An 11088-nucleotide genomic window follows, 5' to 3' on the forward strand; every position below is an offset into this window, starting at 1 on the left:
CTAGTGGTCAATCAAGTCAATGGAGATTGGAATACGAATCAGCCGCATTTGATTCCGTATAGAGATTACACCAGAAGAATACTGACGTTCTTCAAGAAGGTGAAGTTGTATCATGTTCCCCGGGATGAGAATCAGATGGCTGATGCCTTGGCTACTTTGTCGTCTATGATCAAAGTTCATTGGTGGAACCATGTGCCACATGTTGCGGTGAATCGACTTGAGAGGCTTGCGTATGTGTTTGCAGCCGAGTCTGTTGTGATTAATGAGAAGCCATGGTATTATGACATCAAGAACTTCCTCAAGACTCAGGAGTATCCTGAAGGTGCGTCGAAGAATGACAAGAAAACCCTGAGGAGGCTAGCTGGAAGCTTCTATTTGAATCAGGATGATGTGCTGTATAAGAGAAACTTTGACATGGTCTTGCTCAGATGCGTGGACAGACCCGAGGCGGACATGTTAATGCAGGAAGTTCATGAAGGTTCCTTCGGTACTCATGCCGGCGGACATGCAATGGCTAAGAAACTGTTGAGAGCGGGTTATTACTGGATGACTATGGAATCCGATTGTTTCAAGTATGCTCGGAAGTGCCATAAGTGTCAAATTTATGCTGATAAGGTGCATGTACCACCAAACCCTCTGAATGTCATGAATTCGCCTTGGCCGTTTGCCATGTGGGGCATTGATATGATTGGGAAGATTGAGCCTACTGCTTCCAATGGACATCGCTTCATCCTGGTTGCGATCGATTACTTCACCAAATGGGTGGAAGCAGCTTCCTATGCTAACGTTACCAAACAAGTGGTTACCCGGTTCATCAAGAAAGAAATCATATGTCGTTATGGAGTTCCTGAGAGAATCATCACTGACAATGGTTCGAATCTCAATAACAAGATGATGAAAGAGCTTTGTAAAGATTTCAAGATTGAACATCACAATTCTTCTCCTTACAGACCGAAGATGAATGGTGTTGTAGAAGCGGCAAACAAGAATATCAAGAAGATTGTGCAGAAGATGGTCGTTACGTACAAGGATTGGCATGAGATGTTGCCTTTCGCTTTGCATGGGTACCGTACCTCAGCACGTACGTCGACCGGGGCAACCCCCTATTCCCTTGTGTATGGTATGGAAGCTGTCTTACCTGTTGAAGTGGAGATTCCTTCTCTGAGAGTTTTATTGGATGTCAAGTTGGACGAAGCCGAGTGGATTCGAACAAGGTTTAACGAGTTGAGCCTTATCGAGGAGAGACGGCTAGCAGCTGTATGTCATGGACAGTTGTATCAGAGAAGGATGAAGCGAGCCTTTGATCAGAAAGTGCGTCCTCGAAGCTATCAGATCGGTGATCTAGTTTTGAAGAGGATCCTCCCTCCCGGTACAGATAACAGGGGCAAGTGGACTCCTAATTATGAAGGTCCATATGTTGTGAAGAAGGTCTTCTCCGGTGGAGCCTTGATGCTTACAACTATGGATGGTGAAGATTTCCCGTCTCCTGTTAACTCAGATGTAGTCAAAAAATACTTCGCATAAATTGACCCGCTGGACAAAAAAAAAAAGAGTCCAGGCAAAAGGGCATCCCGGCGAACCAAAAAAAACAAAAGAAAAGGTTCGGGCAAAAATTAGGGATAAAATGAAAAGAATTTGTACACCCGGTAAGTCGAAAACCCGCAAGGGCGGCTTAGGCAAAAATGGGTATCCCGGTGGATTGAAAACCCGAAAGGGCGATCCAGGCAAAAGTTAGGGATTAAAGCGAAGACTACAGTCTGAGTTGTCTGTACTTCATCGAGCTTTGTCGTCTGCCATCTCGAAAGATGTGATCCGTCCAGTCATTCTTCTCAGAAAGCAAGGAGTTGGGAGGAAAACTGATGATCTGTGGGTTATAACAGAATTGGGAAATAGTGGATGCCGTGTTCACGTTGCCATTAGGATAGATTTTTCCTTTTGTGCGCAATTACCTCTTTCTAGGAATTGCTTCCCAATGTATTTGCCTCTTCAGGCACTTTTTCAATCAATAAAAGTCGTTATTCAGATAAATAGCTCTTTGTTTTTACTGTTTTGTTTGCAAAATGTCCGAATTTTTGATAAGCATTGCATATAAGAACATGAAGGCTAAACAATAGCTTGCAGGATGACGAAACATTTGAAAATCATTTTGAATGTTGAGGACACTTGAGCGTATCTTGTCCATGTATCCCCTGGGGGCATTTTGTTGTGCTATTTGTCAGATTGGCATCTGTGAGGACGTTTCCTCAGCAGATATTTTTTCCCCAAGCAAGTTTGGAAGCTATCAGAGCTATGTTCCCCTGCAGAGACGTCGGTGGATAGTGCTTTCTATTCCCCAACAGATCTAAGGATTGCCTATTCCCAGCAGGCCTGTATTTGCCGATTTCCTCCCCGAGTGAGGCAGGTTCATTGAAATTTATCTCCAATATTTATCCTGTCTGTGGACTGAAGGATATCCCCAGCGGAGCTTACCGTTCCCCAAGCAGAGTTCCCCGCAGAGTAGTTCCTCAAGAGGAGTCTCCCCACAGAGTCAGAGTATCTGATCATTTCGGCTCCCTAGCCAGGGTTCATTTGCATTTTGCATGTAGTAATCATTGCATCCTCAAAATTGCGTAGCATTCCCATTCAATATGGAGCATTACGCCATAGAAAAATTCAAACATATGCATTCATGTGTTAACCTCACCAGACCGTATCCCCGGCAGAGGCGGATCATTTCATTCAACATCAGCACAGCAAGTCTGCTACAGTTGCTCTCGACAGCATTCAGGATTGATATCCCCACAGAGGTTTATTACCTCACCCGTTGGTGACAGAAAGTTTGTTTCTCTCCAGTGAGACCCCCAGCAAGTGATCAGCCTTGCCTTGACATATCAAAGATGTCGTTCTTATGATACCAGTAAGTGTCGTGCCAGCACCCGCGTGTGTTTCTTTGTTGGTGTCGGTAAACACCATTGTTTCGGTGTCTGTAAACATCGGTATTCTCTCCAGTCATCAGTAAATGTCTGGTCATCATTTTTGGTGTCGGTAAACATCATTGTTTCGGTGTCTGTAAACATCGGGTATTCTCTCCAGTCGTCAGTAAATGTCTGGTTATTATTGTTGGTGTCTGTAAACACCATTGCTTCGGTGTCGGTAAACATCGAGTCTCACCCAGTCATCGGTAAATGTCTGGTCATTTTTTGATGTCGGTAAACATCATCTTTCGATGTCGGTAAACATCGAGTCTTTTCTGCGGTCATCGGTAAATGTCTGATAATCCCCGGCTAGAAATCCCCAGTAGAGTCATCTGTAAATGTCCTATCTGGTTTCCAATTGCAAATATTTGTTTTCCTTTAGTGAAGTGTTTCCCGGTCATCGGTAAATGTCTGGTCGATATTTTTGGTGTCTGTAAACATCATCTTTCGATGTCTGTAAACGTCGAGTTTTCCCATTCATCAGTAAATGTCTGGTCAATACTTTTTGGTGTCTGTAAACATCATCTTTCGATGTCTGTAAACGTCGAGTATTCCCGGTCATCGGTAAATGTCTGGTCGATCTTTTTGGTGTCTGTAAACATCATCTTTCGATGTCTGTAAACGTCGAGTCCTCCCATTCATCTGTAAATGTCTGGTCAATACTTTTTGGTGTCTGTAAACATCATCTTTCGATGTCTGTAAACGTCGAGTATTCCCGGTCATCGGTAAATGTCTGGTCGATCCTTTTGGTGTCTGTAAACATCATCTTTCGATGTCTGTAAACGTCGAGTTCTCCCATTCATCTGTAAATGTCTGGTCGATCCTTTTGGTGTCTGTAAACATCATCTTTCGATGTCTGTAAACGTCGAGTTCTCCCATTCATCTGTAAATGTCTGGTCGATCTTTTTGGTGTCTGTAAACATCATTTTTCGATGTCTGTAAACGTCGAGTATTCCCATTCATCTGTAAATGTCTGGTCGATCCTTTTGGTGTCTGTAAACATCATCTTTCAATGTCTGTAAACGTCGAATTTTTCCTGGTCGTCCCCAGTTGGTTACCTCTCCGTTGGTCTTGGTAAACGTCGAGTTTTTCCCATTTCGTCCATTGACGCATGGTTGTATCTTTTCCAGTCATTTCATTAATGTCTGGTCACCTCTCCGTTGGTTCAGATAAACGTCGAGTTTTTCCTAGTTGTCCGTTGGCATCTAGTTGTGATTTCTTTTCCCATTCATCGTCGTTGCGATGTCTGGATGTGGCCGTACCCTTTGAAAACAAAAACCAATAAATACCCAGTAATAAATATCAAATCCCGGTAGACGTTTCCATTGGTAGATCCCTGTATTGTGCAAATTCTACGGTTCTTGGTATTCAATCCCTGTTTACCCTGAAAGTCTGACAGCCGTTGCTCTCATCCATTCGGGTTCCCAGCTGATTGAATAGGGGCAACTGTAGCACCTCAAATTTGCACCTATCATTGTACATACATTTTCATATTAGGTCATAGCATATCATGGTCCACTGCATAGCATTGCATTGTCCCAGTTGCCTCAAGTGCAAGCCAGTCAAGAGAATTAGGTCAAACTGATCAGGAGATCAGTCAGTCAAGCAAGCAAGTACAAATTCCATTGAGCCAAGGCCCTAGGGTTGGTCCAACATGTTCACATGACTTGGGGACCCATTTGAAGTGTTTTGGTCAAGGATTGGATGTTCAGAAGTCATCAGTCAACGCACAGACAGCCAGAAACCCTAAAAGTCAACTGTTGGTCAACTGTCCATTTAATCAGGGATTTGATGATTGGATTTGGTTTGAGAGAGCTTATTCATGTCCAAATAGTCCTCATATATCATGTCAAACACCATCATGGAAGAATTTGAAGCCAGATCAGAAATTTCCAAAAATGGAAACTGGACCTGTAACTGAAACTTACCAAAAATGAAAGTCTTGATCCTCAAACTTACATCATGATACAAGCTTCAAATGAATTTTTGCCCAACATGAAAGTTGAAGATCTTGTTCTCCCATTTCCAAAAGTCCAAGAACTCTCAATTCCCAGTGTGGTTGGCAAGTTATGATCGAATCGATTTCAGAAAATCTTGAACTTCAAAAGGCCATATCTCCAAACCATTTGGCCAATTTGGGTGGGGTTTTTTCCTACAAGTCACATTTGATCCCCTCTTTCCAAAAATATAAATTTCATACACCAAAACCTTGCCAATCAAAATGGCATTTTTTGACTTGTCTCATTTAAATTCAAGTTTGACCAAGGGTTGACTTTTTGATATAATCATTTTCTCACCATTTGGCCAATTGAAATAGCTCAGAAATTTGGTTTTGGTCATGTTACAAAGTCAAAATTATGCAGTACATACAGCCCATGCTAGTTTGCTTGAACATTGGAAGAAAAGTACACTTTCACCATGTCTATCCATACTTTCATAAACCATACTTGGTACCTTCTCATAGCAATTTTTAACATCATTTTCTGTCATTGTGAACACAAGTGGCAGCCTAAAACCAACAGAAAAAAAGGCCATTCCCTACTGGCTTGAAATTGGGAAAGAAGTACAATACTCCACATTTTTCATGGCCTTTGGTTCAAAAACAACAAGCAACATAAAACAGCAGAGGCACTTATCATTCTCTGTCTTAGAGAACCCTAATAGCAGCCACACAAACCACATTTTTGACAGCAGACACAAACCAACCATTGTTCTCTCATTTTCTCAAAAAACTTCATTCACCTTGCTTTTGGCATTTTTACAAAAGGTTGCCCAAAACTTCCAAAGAGTTTGACATGGCCTTGCCTAAAGCAACATCAAACAGCATATCAAAACATGATTTTCTGCCATTGTAAACACAACTAGCAGCCATCAAACACATTGCAACACAGAAATCATTCTCTCAAAAAAAAAGCTTCATTTTTTGCATTTTCCAAAAGTTGTCAAAAAACTTCCAAAGAATTGAGCCTGGCCATTGTTGTTTCTTCATTCAAGCAGCATTTGAAAGCATTTTAAAGCATCAAAACTCAACTGAAAGTGGCTTTGATTCAACTGTTTTCCAAAGAACCTTTTCATGGCAGAATGAGATTTAAGCATGAGCAAGCATCCATGAGCTAGGATCCTTCACCATTCAACTTATGGAAGCATAATCCTCACCTGTTCAAGCTCATACAAGCCAAAGGAGCACTGAATCATCACTGAGTTTCATCTTTGGTAAAATTTCGAATCCTTTGTTTTTTTAATCTATGCCATACTTAATGTAGGTCTTGTTATGCTGAATCCAATGAAGTTTGTCTCATGTAATTTGGTTGACTAGTTTGCAAGAAATCTGAGAATGAAGTTTTGTGTTCATTTGCATTTTTGCTCGAATCTCTTATCATAGTTTGTTTCCATGAAAACCATGCTTGGATTTGTATTGTACATGCTCCAATGGTTCTGTTGATATGCTACTCGATCATTTCTGGCCATATTTGTTCTTGAGCAAGATTGGATGCTTGAATTTCTTCTGTTTGATTCAGGGCGTGTGTGTTGCTTTACTGAAAATTAATGATAGATTCATGATGTCCATGCCTTGCTGATCATGTCTATGTGTTTAATTTTGTTTTCTGGGCATTTGGAAAATTCGATTGCATGAAGATGATGAATGTTGTCCTGTAGCTGTAAACCCTAATTGCATTGCCATGATTTTCTGGGTTTTTCACGTATGTGTGAGGGATGTTACTGTTCCATTAGTTGCTAACCAATCAAATTATTTGGTTTGTCTTTGCTAAACGCTGTCGTTTAAGTTAGTGATGGCCAGAATTACGACCGTGCCACTGGTCAACTCGGTTGACTTTGCTTATTCATGTTATTTTGTCCATGTTCTTCCAATTTGTTCACCATCTTGCAAAATTCATAAATTGCTCATTTTAAATCCAAATCCAGTGGGGTTTTTTGCATCATGATCATAAAAGTGTCTAGTTTTTTATCATTATTTTTCCAGATTTTTTGGATCATGGGTTTTTAAATGGTGCTAGGGTTTGTGACATGTATGCACATTTTGTACACTTTGCCAAAACATTTGTGAAATGATGATACTTCATCCAATGGCTCTCCAATTTTTTGTGCTTAAACTAGACACACTCATGGTGATTTTGGTGTAGAGTTTGTGAATTTATCATTTGTGGTTTGTGAGTTATGATTTTCTGAATTAGGGTGTGACAATTTGTGTCACACCATTGATGTCCAACTTGATGATTTTTGTATCCATGCTTCTTGACCTCCAAATGAATTGATTTTTTGCATGAACCTACTCTTGTATGTCTAGTTTACATGTGAATTTTCTTGGAATTATTTGTGGCATTTCCTAATTGTTTGGGATTTTCTCCCCTGCTTAGTCAAATGTTGACTTTTTGTGACACATGTTCCCATTTCATTTGTGAAATTCTCATACTTTATTAGATGGACATGAAATTTTACATGAGATAACTAGACATCCTCATCTTTGCCATGGTTTTAGTCCCATTCATTTATCATACACCATATCTGATTTATGATTTTTCTAAGTTGATGCATGTTTGGTTGACTTCTTTGAGCATGTTCAAATGGCTTTGACTTTCTGATTTTCATTGACTGCCTTCCACTTGTCCAAATGAGATGAAATTTGACATGCTTACCATGCTATGTGTTAGGGTTGATCATGATTTATTTGGTGATTTTTGGAAATGTTTTAGGTTGCTTTTGAGTTAAGTCTTGCTGTTGACTTCTATGAGCTTCTGTTTGCTATACCTTGACCTAATTTGTTCATGAAATGATGATGATGATTGATATGAACATGAACCCAATTGGTTTTGCTTCTTGAATGTTTGAACATGATTTTGGATACTCATCCTTTGCTGTTTTGACTTTTTTCATTCTCTTTTGACCCTAGGCTTGTCCTAGTGGTCCTGTTACTCACTTTTGAGCTCATGTCTTCAGGTTAACCAACAAATGACCAATGAGACCAATTCTTTTTGATTGAGCTTGCTCAAATATCATTGTCTAACTTGTTTGTTTTGTAGGTGGCTTGGCTCACATGCCTTAAGTTTTGTGCCTTGCACATCCATTTGCTCCTGATTAACTGTTGATCTCTGTTTCATTTGCTTTGTTTTGAAGTTACATACTAACATCTGCTTGACTGTTTCAGGTGCTTTTAGTTGCTTAGTTCCTTGTGAACTTGTTGCTTTGCTTTGCTTGTATAAGCAATTTGCATTGAGGTATGCTTCTAATCTTCATGTAGTCTGGAAGACCTGGCCTGTTACTTGGCCAGGCAACTGTCTGAAGTCCTCCTTAAGAGGCAATGTTTGTGGATGTTTAATTTTGTCCTTGCATAGAGTCAAAGACCTCCTAAGTGAAGAGGCAATTGGCAGAACCCAAGGGATATGCAATCTATCCCCTGCTATTCAGTGTGTCATCTGCTTTGCTCACACCACTGTGTTGATGCATTGTAGATACAAACCCAAGATCTTGTACAATTGTACAGTTGAGTCAGTTTTAAATGTGTAGAAGGGTTCCCACTTTCTGAACCCACACATTCTTGTCTTAAGCTCTCCCAGGCCAGGGATAAGAGCTGTGAAGTCTTATCTTCACTCACCTTTCATCTGCTTCACCTTAGTCTCTCAATGGCAAGGTTAAGAGCAACATTTCACCCAGTTCCAGAGGTTTGTTTGTTGAGGTTGGTATGACCCCTCGACTAAAACCTAACCCTTGTTTGAGCCACTTGCTTGTGTATAGTGTGTGCTATCTGTGCTTGTAGGATTGTTTGACTTGCTTCCTGTGCAAGTTAGGATTGTTTGACTTGCTTCCTGTGCAAGATAGGATTGTTTGACTTGCTTCCTGTGCAAGATAGGATTGTTTGACTTGCTTCCTGTGCAAGATAGGATTGTTTGACTTGCTTCCTGTGCAAGTTAGGGTTAGTTTAGACTTGCTTCCTGTGCAAGTTAAGTGTGTGTGTGGCTTGCTTCCTGTGCAAGTCATGACTAGGATAGGCTGGCTCCCTGTGCCAGTTAGCTAGAAACCTTAACTTAGGGTTGATTTTGCATGATAACATCTAGGCTCGAGTCGTAGTCTCCCTAGTGTCGTGTCTCCCTTTGTTATCTGGTTAGGCTAGTCCTTTGTCCCTCCGTAGGGGAACTACGTCGCCCTGATCCTCATACCAGATGAGGTACGTAGGCAGGAGATGAGCTGATCTCTCCGGGCGCCTGTGTCTTTGTTTTGTCTTGTTGTGTGCTTGGAAGCTGATGTAAGTCCATCGAGTGGCATTTGGGTTCCAGTGTGCGTGTGTTTGGTTCGGATGCTGATGTAAGTCCAGTGATTGGCGTTCAGGCTCTATGTTTGCCTTCTTGAGTGTGTTTTGGTTCGGATGCTGATGTAAGTCCAGTGATTGGCATTCAGGCTCCACGTTTGCCTTTGCCTTTGTTTGTTTGTGTGCGTGTCAGCCGAGCTACGAATGCTCTGATTCTTCTCTCGTCCGAGAAGATACGTATGCATAGGATGAGATATCCTAGCGAGCATGTGTCGTTTCCCCAGTCCGAACTACTTCGACTCTGACGTCTATGCCTGATAGACTAAGTAGGCCCAGGATGCGATATCCTGCCGAGTCAGTTTCAGTCAGTTTCTTTTGTCTCTTTCAGCCAGTGTGTGTGTGTGTGAGCAGTGTTATAGCAACCATTTTCCTTCCTTTTGTGCGTGGATCCCGTAGAGTACTACGGATGCGTAGGGGTGCTAATACCTTCCCTTCGCATAACCGACTCCCGAACCCATACTCTTTGGTCGCGAGACCATGTCTTTTCCTAGGTTTACTCTGAGCGTTTCCTTTCCCTCTTTTTGGGGATAAATAACGCACGGTGGCGGCTCTGTTGTTTCTTCTTTTCCCGCCGGTTTTTCGCGTGATGCGACAACACCTATTGCATTTAATCCTAATGTATCATACATATAAACTGTTTCAAAGCACGACAGTTCAAGACAAACAAAAAATGACACACCTATTGCATTTAATCCTAATGTATCATACATATAAACTGTTTATGCAATCCATGTTAAATAAAAGAATAGAAAGAGAATGAGTAACTTACAAATGCAATAGAGTATAACTTCAAAGACGTGTAATGCAGTGGAGTAGAACTTCAGAGACATGCTAAGCTTCAATGTAATGAAATACAAACTTTGGAAATGCTTAAAAATGATAGAACAAGACTTAAGAACACAAATTAGGAGAAACTCTAGTTTTGCTCTTTTTGGAAAAATGAAAATAGGAAGGGAGATGGAAATGCACGAATACTTAAACAAAAGTGCATGGATTCCAATCTCCATAGGAAATTGTGTGATTCTAAGATTGGGCACAAGTGTGATGTGATGAGGCGCATCCGAAGTTCAATCTCTATAACTTACGAATACTGATTATAAGTCTAGAATTTTGTAACTCTTGCTTTAGCGTGTTCTAAAGAGAGCTTGTTGTGCATTAAGTGCGTCCAAATTTTAACATTTGAATTTTAGGATTATTTTTGGAATTTCATCGAGGTGAGTAACTCATGAGATGTATTGACCAATCTTGACACCAGACTTTTTTAGGATTGCTCTTCCTACCCCAAGTGTTTCTCCCCCATATTAATGAAAAACCAAAACTATTATTAAAATTCAAAAATGTACTTTCAGACGCACTTTAGATATATCAAATATATGCTAAGTGAGCCACACTATTATTTGTATAAAAAAAAGAAACTAATCCAAAAATGTATTCATGTATTTCCCCAATCCTCTCACTTTTTATTTATTTATTTTTACTTCTGTTACTGTTGCTTCTTTTATTTTTATATTCCACCAATCCTTCTTTTATTTATTTATTTCCCCAATCCTCTCACTTTTTATTTATTTATTTTTACTTCTATTTCCCCAATTTAAAATGTATTCATGTATTTCCCCAATCCTCTCACTTTTTAATTGAAATAATAATAATAATAATAATAATATTAAAAAAAATTGACTTTTATTTTAAAAATCTATAAAGTAATACAAACGGGTGATGGTGATGAACCGACGGTGTATAACTTTTTACACTGACAGTGTATAGTAATTAATCTCATAATAATAGTAATTAATCTCATAATAATAATAATAA

The sequence above is a fragment of the Lathyrus oleraceus genome, chromosome 5, assembly GCF_024323335.1.
Source record: "Lathyrus oleraceus cultivar Zhongwan6 chromosome 5, CAAS_Psat_ZW6_1.0, whole genome shotgun sequence".
Taxonomy (NCBI): Eukaryota; Viridiplantae; Streptophyta; class Magnoliopsida; order Fabales; family Fabaceae; genus Lathyrus; species Lathyrus oleraceus.